The 16,319-nt window shown below is 42.1% G+C and overlaps 1 protein-coding gene across 5 annotated transcripts in view; it reads right to left on the reverse strand.

The window, feature by feature from the left end:
* LOC113084081 (serine/threonine-protein kinase PAK 3) overlaps positions 1-16,319 on the reverse strand; it is a 302,344-nt gene that overhangs the window by 18,891 nt on the left and 267,134 nt on the right. The gene's annotated exons all lie outside the window — the stretch shown is intronic.

The raw sequence follows: 16,319 nt of genomic DNA on the forward strand, positions 1-16,319 counted from the left end.
CTGACCAGACTGACTCTGAATATCATGTGCAATCTGTCCAACGGAATGGCGTGACGTCATGGGCAGGGTGACGTAGCGACCAGGAAGCTATAAAAGCACGTGACGTGCAGCTGGCTTCAGCTTTGCGTCTGTCAGCAAGCACTGTGTGTATATGTCAAAAGTCTGTCCCGTTGGTCCTATTTATTGTTGTCTGTCTCTCAAGCATTAAAAGATCGCTATAACAGCTCAATATGCCTAAAATTAAGGCCAAGACCAAACATATTTAGGGCGATTCCAAGCCACGTTACAGATTGTGTGTTCCTCCCTGCCCTCGCTACATAACGAGTGGGGATACACACAATTTGTGTGTGGCTTGCTTGGGATCGAAGCACGCTGAGTCGGCTCTCGAGGGGGCCGACTGTCCACATTGTGATCGATTGCCAATGCGGACGCTTCGATCCTGGAGGGCTCTCTTCGAGGAGGGAGCCTTCACCAGCGTTCCCCACGGTGTTGGCCCCACTTCTGCCGAGGCAGAACGACTACTGCACTTGTGGGGTTCGCAGGTAGATCTGTCAGAGGGAATTGAGACAGGCCAGTCCTTATCTCCTTCCTCATCTGCCAGATCCGGTGCCCAAACCCTGGGTTCGGAAGCATGCTCGTCGGTTTCTTCCCCCCATGGTGAGGGATCAGCTCTTCACCTCTCTTCCTCCGAGGAGGTTGATGTGGAGACTGTTGCTGGGGATTTGCCACCCCTGTAGCCCCAATATGAGGAGCTTTTGGAGGTGGTTACACCCGCAGTCGATAAATTAAAAATCGAATGGCCTGCTGAAAAACATTCTGAGCCTCAGAGAAGCAAGTAAGAGAACGCTTTCTGCGGCCGAGGCAACCACCTCCACGTTGGAGCCTACCATTTTCCCCCGATCTCCATTACGAAATATCGATATCGTGGAATCATCCTTATTCGACCCGCCTCTTTGGCCCCGATTCACTATATTATGGCAACGTGATGGGGCTGGGAGAGCGGGGTTAGAGCGGTGCCATGGGTCGAACAGACGCTCGCGGACTATCTGTCGCCCGGGTCGGCATTGTCTCTAAAGGCTCCGATGTTGCCCACCAAGCCTCTTAGAGTTACATCATCGCTGGTGGGCAAAGGTTATGTGGAAGCAGGTCAGGCTGGGGCTTGCCTTCACACTATGGCAGTCCTACAAGCTTATCAGGCCAACCTGCTGGGAGATATTGACGAGGGGGAGGGGATTAAGTCTGAAGATATGGAAGAACTTAGAAAGACCGCTGATCTCTCCCTCCGTGCCACTAAAGAGACCGATCGCGCGATTGGGCAGTCTATGGCAGCCTTAGTGGCCGCGGAGAGGCATTTATGATTGACCCTGTCAGAAATCAGAGAAAGAGACAGGGTCTGCCTCCTGGATGCCCCGCTTCAGCCTTCTGGGCTGTTTGGCAACACCACACTTTATTGTGGAATATGGCCTGCTCTACTGTGTCGCCCAGCAGAGGGGGGAGGAGAAGACCCTGCTGGTGGTCCCGCGCAACAAGACGGAGGTGGTGATCGAGATCGCCCATGCCCATCCGATGGCAGGCCACCTAGGAGCCCAAAATACCATACAGCGCCTCCGTGACCGATTCCACTGGCTGGGCCTTGAGGCTGAGGTCCGTCGATTCTGCCGGGTCTGTCCAACATGCCAGCGGATGTCCCCTCGAACCCCTCTCCCCAGCCAACTGATACAGTTACCCATTATAGAGGTGCCCTTCAAGCGGTTTGAGATGGATTTGGTGAGGCCGCTGCCGAAGTCCGCCCGGGGGCATGAACACATCCTGGTCATCGTGGACTTTGCCACCTGGTACCATGAGGCTATTCCCCTCTGGAAGGCAATGACAAAGGCTATAGCTCAGGAGCTCTTCCTCCTCTTCAGCCGGGTCGACATCCCGTCACAGATCCTGACTGACCCGGGTACCCCCTTCATGTCCCGGATGATGGTGGATGTCTGCAAGTTATTGAAGGTACAACAGCTCCGCACCATGGTGTACCACCCCCAGACCAACGGGCTCATTGAGCGATTTAATCAAATCAGAAGAAGCTGTGCTGGGTGGCAGCCAAAGACAAGCAGGACTGGGACCAGATGCTCCCCTACGTGCTCCTCTGTATTCGGGAAATCCCTCAGGCCTCCACTGGCTTCACCCCCTTTGGACTGCTTGATGTGGCCCGAGAGGCCAGGGAAAAACAAACCGGTGGTACACCGAACCACCATCGAGCATGTGCGTAAGATGAGGGAACGGATCGATGTCACTCTATCGATCCGTTCCCTCATCTTACGCACATGCTCGATGGTGGTTCGTTGTACCACCGGTTTGTTTTTCCCTGGCCTCTCGGGCCACAGCCATCGAGGAGGAGGTACTGAGGAGATGCTGAGGTTAGGGGTAATCGAACCATTGTGCAGCCCATGGTCCAACCCCATCGTCATGGTCCCGAAGCCAGACGGCACCCTCCGCTCCACGGGGCCCCAGCCACCTTCCAACGGCTCATGGCTGTCCTACACCGGCCGCACCAGGCCTATGTGGCTGCCCACCTCGACGACATCGTGATTCACTCAGAGACCTGGGAGGACCATCTAGAGCGGCTGCGGAGGGTGTCAGGGAGCTGCGCCGGGCTGGCTGACCGCCAATCCCCGGAAGTGTCATCTGGCCCTAGCCGAAGCCAAGTATTTGGGGTATCAGGTGGGTCGCGGCCTGATCCGATCTCAAGAGAAGAAGGTGGCAGCTATCCTCTCTGTGGCGCGGCCCACCTCTAAAACACAGGTACGGGGCTTGGCGGGATATTATCGCTGCTTCATCCCTAACTTCTCCTCCTTAGCTTCTCCACTGACAGACCTGACCAGAAGGGGCAGCCAGAGAAAGTCTTGTGGAACTCCGGAACAGAAGCAGTATTCCTCAAGCTCAAGGCCGTCCTGACGACGGAACCATTCCTCCGTGCCCCCGACTTCAACTGCCCCTTCCTGCTGCAAACCGATGCGTTCGACACCGGGTTGGGAGCCGTCTTGTCGCAGGGCCACAATGGTGAGAAACACCCGGTGATGTTCATCAGCCGCAAGCTGACCCCTGCAGAACAGCGGTGCGCCACCGTAGAGAGGGAGGCGATGGCCATCAAGTGGGCAGTCCTGGAGCTCCGTTATTACCTCCTCGGCCGCCACTTCACCCTCCTCATGGACCACACTCCCCTGCAGTGGATGGCCTGGGCGGAGACCAAAGCCAGGGTGACGCGGTAACATTGTCTTTTCCTCTGCCCTAGAAAGCAGCGTGTGACCGCCAGCCCCAACGCCACAGGAGAGCACGGACCCACAATGCACTAGAGCACTTTCAAGTAAGGACGCCGAGCACCGAACACCCAAACCACCTCACAGCATCGCCCGTTCTTTCACAGAATCCATTAATAAAATCCACCCTTCTGGGAACTTACCTTCCTTCTCATGTCGTGTCCTACTTCACCCCGCCACAATATATAAAGGCCTACATGTCATATCAGAATTATGTCATATCGCATGTATCAGAATTAGGCTATCTATTTGCTCGCACACAAGCATCTCAGAGACTCTTTCTGTCTTTGCGTTTGCCTTATTCTACCGTGTAAATAGCAAATCTGTCATGACACGAGTGCAACTGGCTCTTAAAGGGAAAAGAAGATGAGATATATGATTGCATCCATATATTGAGAAGTGTATTTGTATTAGTGTCAAGCCCAGAAAATATCTGGGAGTTAAACTAATTTATTAACCATTTTGGATTTCTATCAGAATATCTGTGCAATGGTAATAATGTGTGAATGTTTCAAAGTTTAGAGTTGCATTTAAATAATAATAGTAAGAAAATGTAAGAACATTAGTGTCAGCCAGATGGCAACAGCTCAAGGGATGAGGCAATGCCTCATAATATACAATAGCATTTGTTTTATTTAACATTTATTTAAGATTTTCTTGACTTAACCCCAGCACACTTACAGAAAGTAGAACTTAAATTACATTTATTACAAGATGATTAGTTAAATAAATGTTTCGAGTCATGAATTTGGCATATATATATATATATATATATATATATATATATATATATATATATATATATATATATATATATATATATATATATATATATATATATATATACACACACACACACACACACACACGTGCGCCTCGATAAATTAGAATGTTGTTAAAAGATCATTCAACTCAAATTGTTAAACTTGTGTATTAAATAAATTCAAAGCACACAGACTGAAGTAGCTTAAATCTTTTAATTTTGATGATTTTGGCTCACATTTAACAAAACCCCACCAATTCAATATCTCAACAAATTAGAATATGGTTACATCAGCTAATCAACTCAAAACTAATGCAAAGGTTTCCTGAGCCTTCACAATGGTCTCTCTGTTTGGTTCACTAGGCTACAAAATCATGGAGAAGATCATCAATAAGAAGATCAAAATCATGCTAATCTGACAGTTGTTCAGAAGACAATCATTGACACTCTTCACAAAGAGGGTAAGTCACAGTCATTGCCAAAGAAGCTGGCTGTTCACAGAGTGCTGTATCCAATCATGTTAACAGAAAGTTTAGTGAAAGTAAAAGGTGTGGATGAAAAAGATGCACAGCCAACCAAGAGAACCACAGCCTTATGAGGATTGTCAAGCAAAATGATTCAAGAATTTGAGTGAACTTCACAAGGAATGGACTGAGGCTGGCATATGGTCAAGGTATACAGACGTGTCAAGGAATTTGGCTACAGTTGTTGTATTCCTCTTGTTAAGCTACTCCTTAACCACAGAAAGTGTCAGAGGCGTCTTACCTGGGCTATGGAGAAGAAGAACTGGACAGTTGCCCAGTGGTCCAAAGTCCTCTTTTCAGATTTAATGATAAATCCCCTGTGATGTTTGTATTGGCTACTGTATACAGGCCACCAGGGCACCATACATACTTTATTAACCCCTTTACGTGCAAACATCGCCGACGGCCCCAGTTTATTATTGGTTCACTTTCACAGCATGTTAAACATCACTGTCTTACTTGATCTGGACAAACTGTGCATCAGTTGAAAGTTTAAAGACTCTAGCTTCGATATTTGACCAATAATTTGATAAAACATTGTTGCAGTGACAGATATTTAGTGATTTATGTCAGGAGTGCAAAATAATAAATCCGTATTATGCCACATTGAAATTCACCACTCATATTCAGTCACGTCAGCAGCGGTTTATTTGTGTTCACATAGACTCACTGATCAGCCTCTAAGGATTTCAGAGACAAAAGATGCATATCTGCGGAGATATATGGATATATTTACTGATGTTTACTTCATATTTCTTCAGACAGAATCGTCATTTCTATTCATTTCCATGGATTTACGCGATCTGATGATAAACAGCCTCTCCCAGCGATCTGTGTGTGTGTTTGCTGTGCTTTCAGCTCATGCTGTGTGTCACTCAGACTCCGATTGGGCCTTCCCATTGTCAGTCTTAGAGTGTCATAACCGGACACCGCCACATCGTGTCACATGCTTCCTGCACACTTCCTGGTAGTTATCTGGCCAAAACAACACTGAAAAACCTCTGTACACACGAAATAGCCGAATAATAAACCCGCGATTACGATAGTAAAGCTTGGTATGAGATTTTCTTGAGATCTGGGGCGTTTTTATAAAAAAAAAAAATCGAAAATGTACATCGGAAATGCTAACTTGTGCAGTGATGAAAAAGGCTACAAATAACATTTTTACAACAGTAAACAACCAAATTCCACCCCTGATCACTAAAGGAAGTTATTATAAACACTCGATCGGGGTTTAAAGTGAGTTTTGAGTAAAAGTGTACTAATAATTTCATAAATTGTCTGATGTAGCTTGATGCTAACATTAGCTCCAATGCTACTAATAGCAGGTGCTTTTCTTCTTCATAATGCATTTTTGTCTCAATAATTCACGTAAGGTCGTAAGAAAATGTTTTGTTGTATTTTTATAGTAAGACTTTTGATAAATAAGGGCTAAATGCAAAGAGAGACTGAAGTGAGATTGCTGCTTTGTGTCTTTGTAAAGCCTGAAAAACCACAATAAAGGCTAATAAAGGTGGAATAAAAACAAAAGAATAATGATAAAAGAATAATGCGGATAATGTGTCATACCTGGCGGAGGTGTGAAAGACTCGTTTGGTGAGAACAAGGTAGTCCAAAATTCAGGAGCTAGAGTTCTTACTAGAACCAGGAAGTATGCCCATATTAGCCCTGTTCTGTCCACAACGCACAGGCTCCTTATTAAATATTGTATAGATTTTAAAAACGAGCTTACTACTTATAAAACCCTGAATTGTTTAGCACCTCAGTATTGGAATGATCTCGTTACATTATAATCCTCTACGTCTGCTGTGTTCTCAAAACTCAGGCTATTTGGAGGCTGTCCTCCAACAAAAAAAAAACGACCATATAGGTTGTTTGTGCAAGCACCTTTTTACAACCTATATTTACGTTTCAAAGTTAAGAAAAAAAAAAAAAATGACAGTATCGTGTTGTGTCTGTCATCATGCAATGACATATAACGTTATTACCAAATCAAAATGCACGTTTATTTAAATGCAACATGTGGGTTTTTTACACCAATCTCACAGTATTTCCTACATATTTTACTAGGTGGCTCATTCGTTTGAATGACCACACCTAATCCCACCCCTAAACCTAACCCTCACAGAAATCATGCTAAATTATGATTTATTGAGGATATATATTTTTGTGCACGTTCGTTCCTGGGATCGAACCCATGATAGCATGATTACATATCAAGGTATAACACAACAATTACCAACTGAGCTACACGAAACACAAATCAGAGTGCAAATAAAAGAGTACAAAACATTAATATGAAAACGACCTTTTGCAGATAGGGGCGCAATTGTAGTATACGCTGTGATGGGTCGTATTTAAAGGATTTGGACAAACGACCTATACGAGCATATTGGTTATAGGACAGGTTGGCTATTTGATAATACCTAGAATATAAAAAAAAATATGCAGGCGGCAGATCCTTTTCTTATTTAGCGCCTAAACTCTGGAATAACATACCTAACATTGTTCGGGAGGCAGACAAGCTATTTCAGTTTAAATCTAGATTAAAGACCCATCTCTTTAACCTGGTTTACACATAACACACTTATATGCTTCTAATATCCAAATCTGTCAAAAGATTTTTAGGCCATTCTCCCATCCACGCTAGTGACTGCTTACAACTCATGTTTGAGGCTGAATGTTTATAATTGATGGATGGACATCTATGCCCGAGGAAGGGGCCACTGGGAGGGCCTGAAGATCTCCAACTCTATTTAGTGAAGCAATTGTCACAGTTCATGAATGCATTGTTTCCTGCTCGTCTCATGTCTGCATTGATTGTTTGATGTGGGCGTTACCGCTGATCAGTGGCAGCTGCAACTCATTCCATCTGCCTACTTAATGCTCTGTCTTTTGTCTCTTGTTTGTCAGATCATTGCTTGAGGTCCCCTGTGCTGCATGTCTGTATCCCTCCTGTTCAGCGTTCAGTTTCGTGGGTTTGTTCCGGTTCTGTGTTCACTGTGGATTATGACATAATCTTCTGGATCTCTCATCATCTATTCACCAACGCACGCTACTCACCATCTCACCAGTCTTATGCTGTCCATCAAGGTCCCTGCACCACCCGCCGTCAGCTGAAGCCTTTTCACATTCACTATGATCAATAAATTGTTACTTGCATTTTGCTTCCGGTCATCCTTCCCTGACAGTAATAGCTAGAAGGAACGCAGTCGTAATCATGAGACAGCGATAAGCAATAAGCAGCAAGATGGGCCCCCTCGTCCAAGTCTGCACCATGGCATCCAGCCCCAGCAGAGCCATATGTGTCAGAGAGAACCAAAGTTTTTTTTGAGTTGCAAAAATATCCACCTGAGCCTGACCAAATATTCTCCATATCTGTTTCTCCAGGCCCTGAGACAAGAACCAAGGCTTCCTCTACATGTCCAATGCACGTAGGCATCACGCATGACCTTGATCATGCAAAGTGGTTTTCCCCTCAGGCAGAACCCCTTGGTCTTGAGCCACTACTGTAGGGGGCTCATGTACAGCAGACCAAGAGGTATCATGTTGGATGCAGCTGCTATTAACCTCAATAGTTTCTGAAACTGCTTGATAGTGAGTGACTGGCCTTCTTTTACTCTCGTTGACTTGATCCGAGTAGGGGACAACCATGCCTGCATCATGGTCGAATCCCACATCACGACCAGATAAGTTGTCTTCTGAAATGGAGTGGAAATGGTTAAGATTAAACTCCAACTTTCTCAGATGGGCGAGAACCATATCTCGATATCGAACCACCATCTGCTCTGATTGAGCCAAAATCAAGAAACTGTCGATATAATTTAGTATGCAGATGCCCTAGATTCGTAGTGGAGCCAGAGCAGCATTCACACACTTCATGAAACTTCAGGACAAGAGTGCTAGACCAAAAGGAAAAACTCAATACTGGTAAGCTTAGTCCCGAGAAATCAAACCATAGGAACTTCCTGTGAGTGGGAAGGATGGAGACATGAAAGTATCTATCATGACAAATCAGTCCTCGGACCTGATCTGACACATGACCTGTATGATAATGAGCATCTTGAACTTCAGTTGCATCACTGAGCATTTTAACTGAAGCAGATCTAACCCAACCCTCCGTCTTTCTTTGGAACTATGAAGTATCAGCTGTAGAACCTGGACTCTCTGTCATGAGGAGGGACCACCTCGATGGCCTCCTTCCTCAAGAGGGTGTTTACTTCTTGTTCCAATATCAGAGCCTGCTCGGGGCCAGTCTCTCTTGAGACTGGTGTCTGATGTACTCTGAGCTGATAGCTTGGTGCTGTGAAGTAGAGGACCAGCAGGAAATGACTGAACTAAGTGCTCTAGTTGACTCTGCGTGCTCCACTCCCAAGCAGACCACACAGAGAGAGTGTGTAAACAACAGTAAATAAAACTCAGACATGAATGGAATGACTGAAACACACACAGAGTCGGTCTGCGTTCCCATAGTGTTTTCTGACACAGCTCGAGTTCCTGAAGGGGAACCATAGTTGACTGGTAAACTGTTAACCAACATCATTATTATTATTTTTAACTAATACTACTATTAGGAAGTACTTAAAATATAATTTAAGTCACTTTAATTAGATTTTTCTTTCATGCAATTTTTACAAGCACTGCAGCATAGTTAGAAAAATATGCTACATATATACAAAATTGTTTTTTGACAGAAAAAAAGTTGTTTCATTACAATCTTTAAAGAAATAAATGTAAAATATGGCTAATTAAACAAATAAACAGTCGGCTATTTAAGTTCCCCTCAGTCCACAACAAACCCTTTAAACTTTGTAGTATTTGACATCAGTGTTGGGTAAGTTACTCTGAAAATGTAATTAAATTACTGATTACTCCTTATAGAAGTAATCCTGTTACTGTTCTGATTACTTTATTTCAAAAGTAATTAGTAATAAGCTACATTACTACGATACTTTTTTTCTCCATTAAATTTATGAAACCCAAGTGTGGCAGCTCGCTATCGTAAGTTAACTACAATAACAATAATGGCACTGACCCGACTACGCCACCCCGGAAATTGGCCGGGGACCTACAGATACATAATTTTAAAGCACACAGATTCGCAGTGGCTGAGTCAGGTAACAGACGAGAATATGCGTTTCACAGATTTATTCCTCAATACATACAATAAAATACAACTTTTAATAAATCACCATAAAAAAGATTGTATCAATCATGGAAGAGGTTACCCAAATACACACACACACACACACATATAACTCACTCAAGAATTGGGGCATTCATCTTGCCTGTCCAATAAACAGTAGCTAACTCACGTTACCTGTGCTCGCACCACACCAAATTCACCCACTGTGAACACTGCAGACCAAAAGCCGAACCACCACCACGCACACAGAAGACTCTGGCTACAACTAGGACCCCGCTTCTGAGTGAAAGAGAAAACCATATAAAATACAAGCAAACAAACAAATGCACATTCCAGGATATGGGCAAACAAACAGGTACACATTCCATGTTATGGTTAGTCAATTAATACTCATCACATGCTACCAGAATGAGTCAGTTCGTCGCAATGATGCAATCATTCACTGGCGGATAGTTAGTTGACTCTGGTGCCCAGCACTGTCTCAAAAATATTCTCAATTTACAATACAACAACATACTCAAAATACATTTATAAACAAACTCACAGACACATATTAAGACACAATAGTAGTGACAAACCCAGTAGCTTCTCGCCAAAGTACTCAAATCACAATGTCAAGTCGAAAGGCTAAATTTAGATGTGTCACCATAGGCTGTAAGCGCACTACCATTCCGGTCACCACGGAGACCATCGTACACTGGGCTGAACTCGTCAAGGAAAGATACGGGTCAACAGTCGATGCATCGTCCCAGTACAAGGGAGAAAGGGGTCGAAGACAGCCTGCAGAGAAGAATACAACTCCATTCTGAAGCATTCCAGTTCGAATACAGGCTACCAGCTGGAGACAGTCCCAATTCGTGGGACCAGCACTGGGTCGCATAAAGCCCAACATTGCCCACAAAGCCTTCCGTAACACCTCCTGGCTCCCGTATCACTGTGTATGGTAATTCCCACCACCCGGTGCAGTTGATGGCATACTAATTATGGCCTCACATTGACGAAGATCTGTTTGGCGTGTCTAAAAGTACTCCTCAGACGCACACTCCCGGACATTAACCCGGCGCACAGAATGACGGACGACATGACGTCACTTCCAGGACCCAAAGAGACACGCTTCACTAAGATGTCAATCTCATCTCCTTTTATACTCATTGAACGTACCGTATCCGCCCATAATTACCATCGTAAATTGAGCGCATCACCACACAAGCATAGACGCTTTCCAATAAATATTTGTTATTAAAGCATTAACATTCAAAGCACACTGTTATTTCTTACTAAATCAAGCGGCTGCTGTGTGAATGGCCACCAAAGAGTGCTGCATTTATACAGTAGCCGCATTTCCACTATCGGGCCAGTGCGAGCCAGGGCTTACAGCGGGCCGGGCGGGGCTCATAGCCCCGGGCCAGTAGCACGAGGCCAGAATAGCGCAGGGTTTCCACAGTGGAGCTTGAAGCTCCGCTGCACGTCACTAAAACACGCCCTTTACACGCCTCTCAGAACAACGTCATGCAACCTCAATTTCACCAACAAAGAGAAGTTATCAGAAAACTAAGAAATAAGTCACTGGAACATGTGCGATCACAAAACGAACATGATAAAAGCGGCAGTTTGTTTGCATGCTTTGTTATATATTCAAATTCAAAAGCATCGATGTTTTAACTATAGAATACATGATACATTGATCATATTGATTTAATTTATCAGGACATAAATACACTTATATCTATTTTATTTATTTATTTTTAACGCTCATGAAAATAGCCTGCTTGTTCATTCAAGTCTGTTTCTGTTTATTAGCCACAGTAGCGGTCACATTTAGAATGAATGATAATATCTCTATTTTTGTAAGCTCCCGAACAAAAACATTATTATGCTATATTCTTTTATGATAGGCAACGTGAGAAAAACTCTCGAGACGACGCTTGTGACAGAAAATATAAGTTACTTAATAATAAATACACGACTGTGATAGAGAATAAGAAGCTGACGTCTGATTTCTTCAAGCGGTCATATTTTACCATATTTACTATGGTAACATGTTTAGCGTGCATATCTTTTTCATCGCTTATAAATATTTCAGCCTTGTTTAGTGATTATAATCCACATTAGATCAAGTTATTTCAAACACTCGCTGCTGACTGAAAGAGAGTTTGGAGCTCGACTTATTTAAAAAAGTGTTTAATGCTGGTGTTAAAGCTGTTATCTTTCTGAAATGATCCGCAGCGCAGACTCTCTATTTTTATAAAAGCTCCCGAACAAAAATCATTATTATATTTTGATGATATGCAACGTGGAGCTAAACTCTTGAAACCAGACGACAGATAAAATGTTACTTAATAAATACACAATTGTGATAGAGAATAAGAAGCTGGCGTCTGATTTATCCAAGCAGTCATATTTACCATGTTTATATGGTAACGTTAATGTTTAGCGTGCATAGTCTTTTACATCGCTTATAAATATTTCTGCCTTGTTTAGTGATTATAATCCACATCGGATCAAGTTATTTCAAACACTTGCTGCTAACTAAGAGTGAGTTTTAAGCTCAACTTATTTTAAAACATATTTAATGCTGGTGTTAAAGCTGTTATCTTTCTGAAATGATCCGCGCTGACGCTCTCTAGACACGGAGAAACTCCGCCTTTGTTCATAACTCCTCCTCTAGCCCCAGCTGGCCCGCTTTGGCCCAAGGATTTCGTCGGGCCGAATAACCCTGGCCGTTGGCCCCGAGGAAGCCCCGGCGAGGCACGATCAAGCCCCGGAAGTGACAGTGGAAACGCGACTGGCCCTGGCACACACTAGCACGCCCGGTCCTAGCTCGATAGTGGATACACGGCTAGTGTTTCAGCAGCATAACAGCACACAACATAGCGGCTATAATTCAAACCATGGGATTACCTTTTACAAGACAAGGCGGATCTACAGGGGCGATTATTATTGAACTATAATCAAGCCATGTGAACTCATTGTACCATTTTGGGGAAAAGCAACGATTCCCCAGCTAACAGGGAACGTTCCCACAACATTCACTAACGTTCTTTAAAAGTTTTGTAAATGTTAATACAAAACGTTATTGAAATAATGTTTTTGGAAGATTCTTATAACGTTGTTAATGTTCTTGTAAGGTCGGTAGAAACCGTTCTTAGAACAACGTTCTTGGAAAGTCTTTAGGATGTTATCTGTCCTTGATGAATGTTCTTCTAAGGTTGACAGAAAACGTTCTTAGAACAACGTTCTTGGAACGTCTTTAGGATGTTATCTGTCCTTGATGAATGTTCATCTAAGGTTGACAGAAAACGTTCTTAGAACAGCGTTTTCGGAACGTCTTTAGGACGTTATTTGTACTTGATGAATGTTCTTATGAGGTCTGTAGAAACCGTTCTTAGAACAAAGTTCTTGGAACGTCTTTAGGACGTTATCTGTACTTGATGAATGTTCTTATAAGGTTGCTAGAAAACGTTCTTAGGACAACGTTCTTGGAACGTCTTTAGGACGTTATCTGTCCTTGATGAATGATCTTCTAAAGTTGACAGAAAACGTTCTTAGAACAATGTTCTCGGAACGTCTTTAGGATGTTATTTGTACTTGATGGATGTTCTTATAAGGTTGCTAGAAAACGTTCTTAGAACAACGTTCTTGGAACGTCTTCAGGACGTTATCTGTCCTTGATGAATGATCTTCTAAAGTTGACAAAACGTTCTTAGAACAACGTTCTCGGAACGTCTTTAGGATGTTATTTGTACTTGATGGATGTTCTTATAAGGTCGCTAGAAAACGTTCTTAGAACAACGTTCTTGGAACGTCTTTTGGACGTTATCTGTACTTGATGGATGTTCTTCTAAGGTTGCTAGAAAACGTTCTTAGAACAACGTTCTTGGAACGTCTTCAGGACGTTATCTGTCCTTGATGAATGATCTTCTAAAGTTGACAAAACGTTCTTAGAACAACGTTCTCGGAACGTCTTTAGGATGTTATTTGTACTTGATGGATGTTCTTATAAGGTCGCTAGAAAACGTTCTTAGAACAACGTTCTTGGAACGTCTTTTGGACGTTATATGTACTTGATGGATGTTCTTCTAAGGTTGACAGAAAACGTTCTTAGACCAATGTTCCCGGAACGTCTTTAGGACGTTATTTGTCCTTGATGAATATTCTTCTAAGGTTGACAGAAAACGTTCTTAGAACAACGTTCTCTGAATGTCTTTAGGACGTTATCTGTACTTGATGAATGTTCTTATAACGTTGTTAATGTTCTTGTAAGGTTGATAGATAATGTTCTTAGCACAATGATATCTGAACATCTTTAAGACGTTATTTGTACTCAATTAATTTTCTCAATGTTGAGAGAAAACTATTTTAGAACAATATTCTTAGAGCTTTCAATTTCATTAATGTAAGTTCTAAATTAATTAATTGCTAAATGTTGTTATGGTGTTATCCTAAAATATTATGATAACAGCATGTCCTTATATTTTCAGGTTATTATGAACGTTATCATAATGTTGAGAGAAACTTCTTTCTTATAGGCTACATAAAACATGAATAGAATACAACGGAATACATTAGGATAGAAAAATAAATGTATTTAAATATGAAACTACAACCTTGAGTATGTGGTGGCTAATCGCCTGAATGTAATTAATAATTATTAATTATATATGTTTTTGAATTTATTGAAGTCACTTCGGGGTATTACGTGAATGGCATTCACTGTAAGTGTAAGTGAAATTTGCCAATTGAAGTTCATTAATTTAACTCAAAAATGTAAAAGATTATTTCATCTTAATTTGTGATTTGAACTCAAAAGCTATTTAGGTTAAGCAGACTCAAGCTAAAAAAAATACATATTAATTTATTGAATCTACCATACAATCTATTCTTTTTAAGTATAGACCCTTTTACAGTTGGTAAACAAGGTGACGTATTTGTGTGGGCGGGGCTTAGCTGGAGGCAGAAAGATTCCCCTCAACACTTGAACAAACGGTAGCTAGCGAGTTTTCTTAGCTTGTTTTTTTAACAATGGCTGGAGAAAATCTGAATATATCTGCTTTATCTGAATATTTAAGGTCACTCACTGTCCGGGACCGCGATAATTATTTGAAAAAGTTAACTTTAACGGACGGAACCAGATTGGTCGACCCGTACACAATCACTCATTGGATGGACGATCTGACAGGATTACCTCCGATTGAGTGGCCTGACATCTACACTTACTTGATAGAGAAACCGAGCGTGTATAGTAAAGATAAACTGAGGGTGTATAAATCCTTAGATTAAATAAAGAGTGACATTACAGTAAAATTATTATTAAGATGTAAATATTTTCTACAAATAAAAATTCTGAAGACTGGAAAATAATTATAAACTTTCTGTATTTATTCTTTCTTACCATGTTCTAAATTCCCGTCACAATTAATCAGACAATGTATATAAAATGTTCTCCGTCAATTCTGGCAACCAACAACACAACAAGACGACATTTTAAGCTCCTTGAGTAGCTGACCCTATGTTGTTTTGTATTAGCCGCCTCCAGTTTTCCGTTTTTTTTGCCTCCAGCTAGCGCCGTGACGTACCTGTGACGTCCGCGCAAAAGGGGTCTATAAATGGCTGACCACAAAATATTTAAACGAATAATGAAAATAATTCGTGTTTTCAAACGGAGTAAAAAAGTAATTATTTTACTCGACAAAATAATATCCGTGTGTTTTTCAAAAACCGCGCGCATTTTTCAGCCATTCACGTCACGTGCACTCCGCTCATCCACACTGGACCGCGCTCACTCACTCGCTGATGGTACCACAGCAGGATTAACGTTATTCACGAGACACGACGCGGTCATTTTAAAAAATACAGGTACGTTAACGTTAAACATTTCGAGCTTCTTTAATCCCGTTTAAAGCACTCTAAAGTCAACTTTATCTAAAAATTAACAAGCTTAATTATCAAAATGTGTTCAACTCTAGCTAAGGTTAGCACAGGAGCAAGGTGATAACGCACCATTAAGTTATATCAAAGTTATCAACGGTGTTAAGTGTTAAATATGCAGTGTCATACACAACAGTTCGTCATTGGTAAATGAAGAAGTATTTTTGTGGTTTATCACATTAAGACAGCGTAAGACGAGTCCCGCAAAGTGTAACGTTATTTTCAAACTAATGTTACCGTTAGAGAGACGCTGATCTCTAACCGTCACTCCTCGTCACTCAATCTGAAGCGAGGTAAAGCGAACACACATTCACTGCATTAAAACACTTTAACCTTTGTGTTCAGTATTACTGAATATCTGTAGGTTTCATTTAGAATGTCCCATCTGATGCTGATCAAGTTTACTAAATCCGCCGAATGTTAAACAAAGGTGCTGAAGAGCGTTTATAAAGGCTGTTTAACCTTAGTTAACATTTTACAGTTATTTGCTCCTCACGTTGTCTTATTTAAAATTCATACTAAAAAATTGCTGTCATACTTTGAAATCAATGTTTTTAGTGCAAAGGCAGAGAGTGAAGGTGTGATGGTATTGGCAGCAAGAAGGCTGCAATAATGGGCCTGAAATGAAGTACCGGTAAGTACTATTCACATTA

Source organism: Carassius auratus, chromosome 5 (genome assembly GCF_003368295.1).
Source record: "Carassius auratus strain Wakin chromosome 5, ASM336829v1, whole genome shotgun sequence".
NCBI lineage: Eukaryota > Metazoa > Chordata > Actinopteri > Cypriniformes > Cyprinidae > Carassius > Carassius auratus.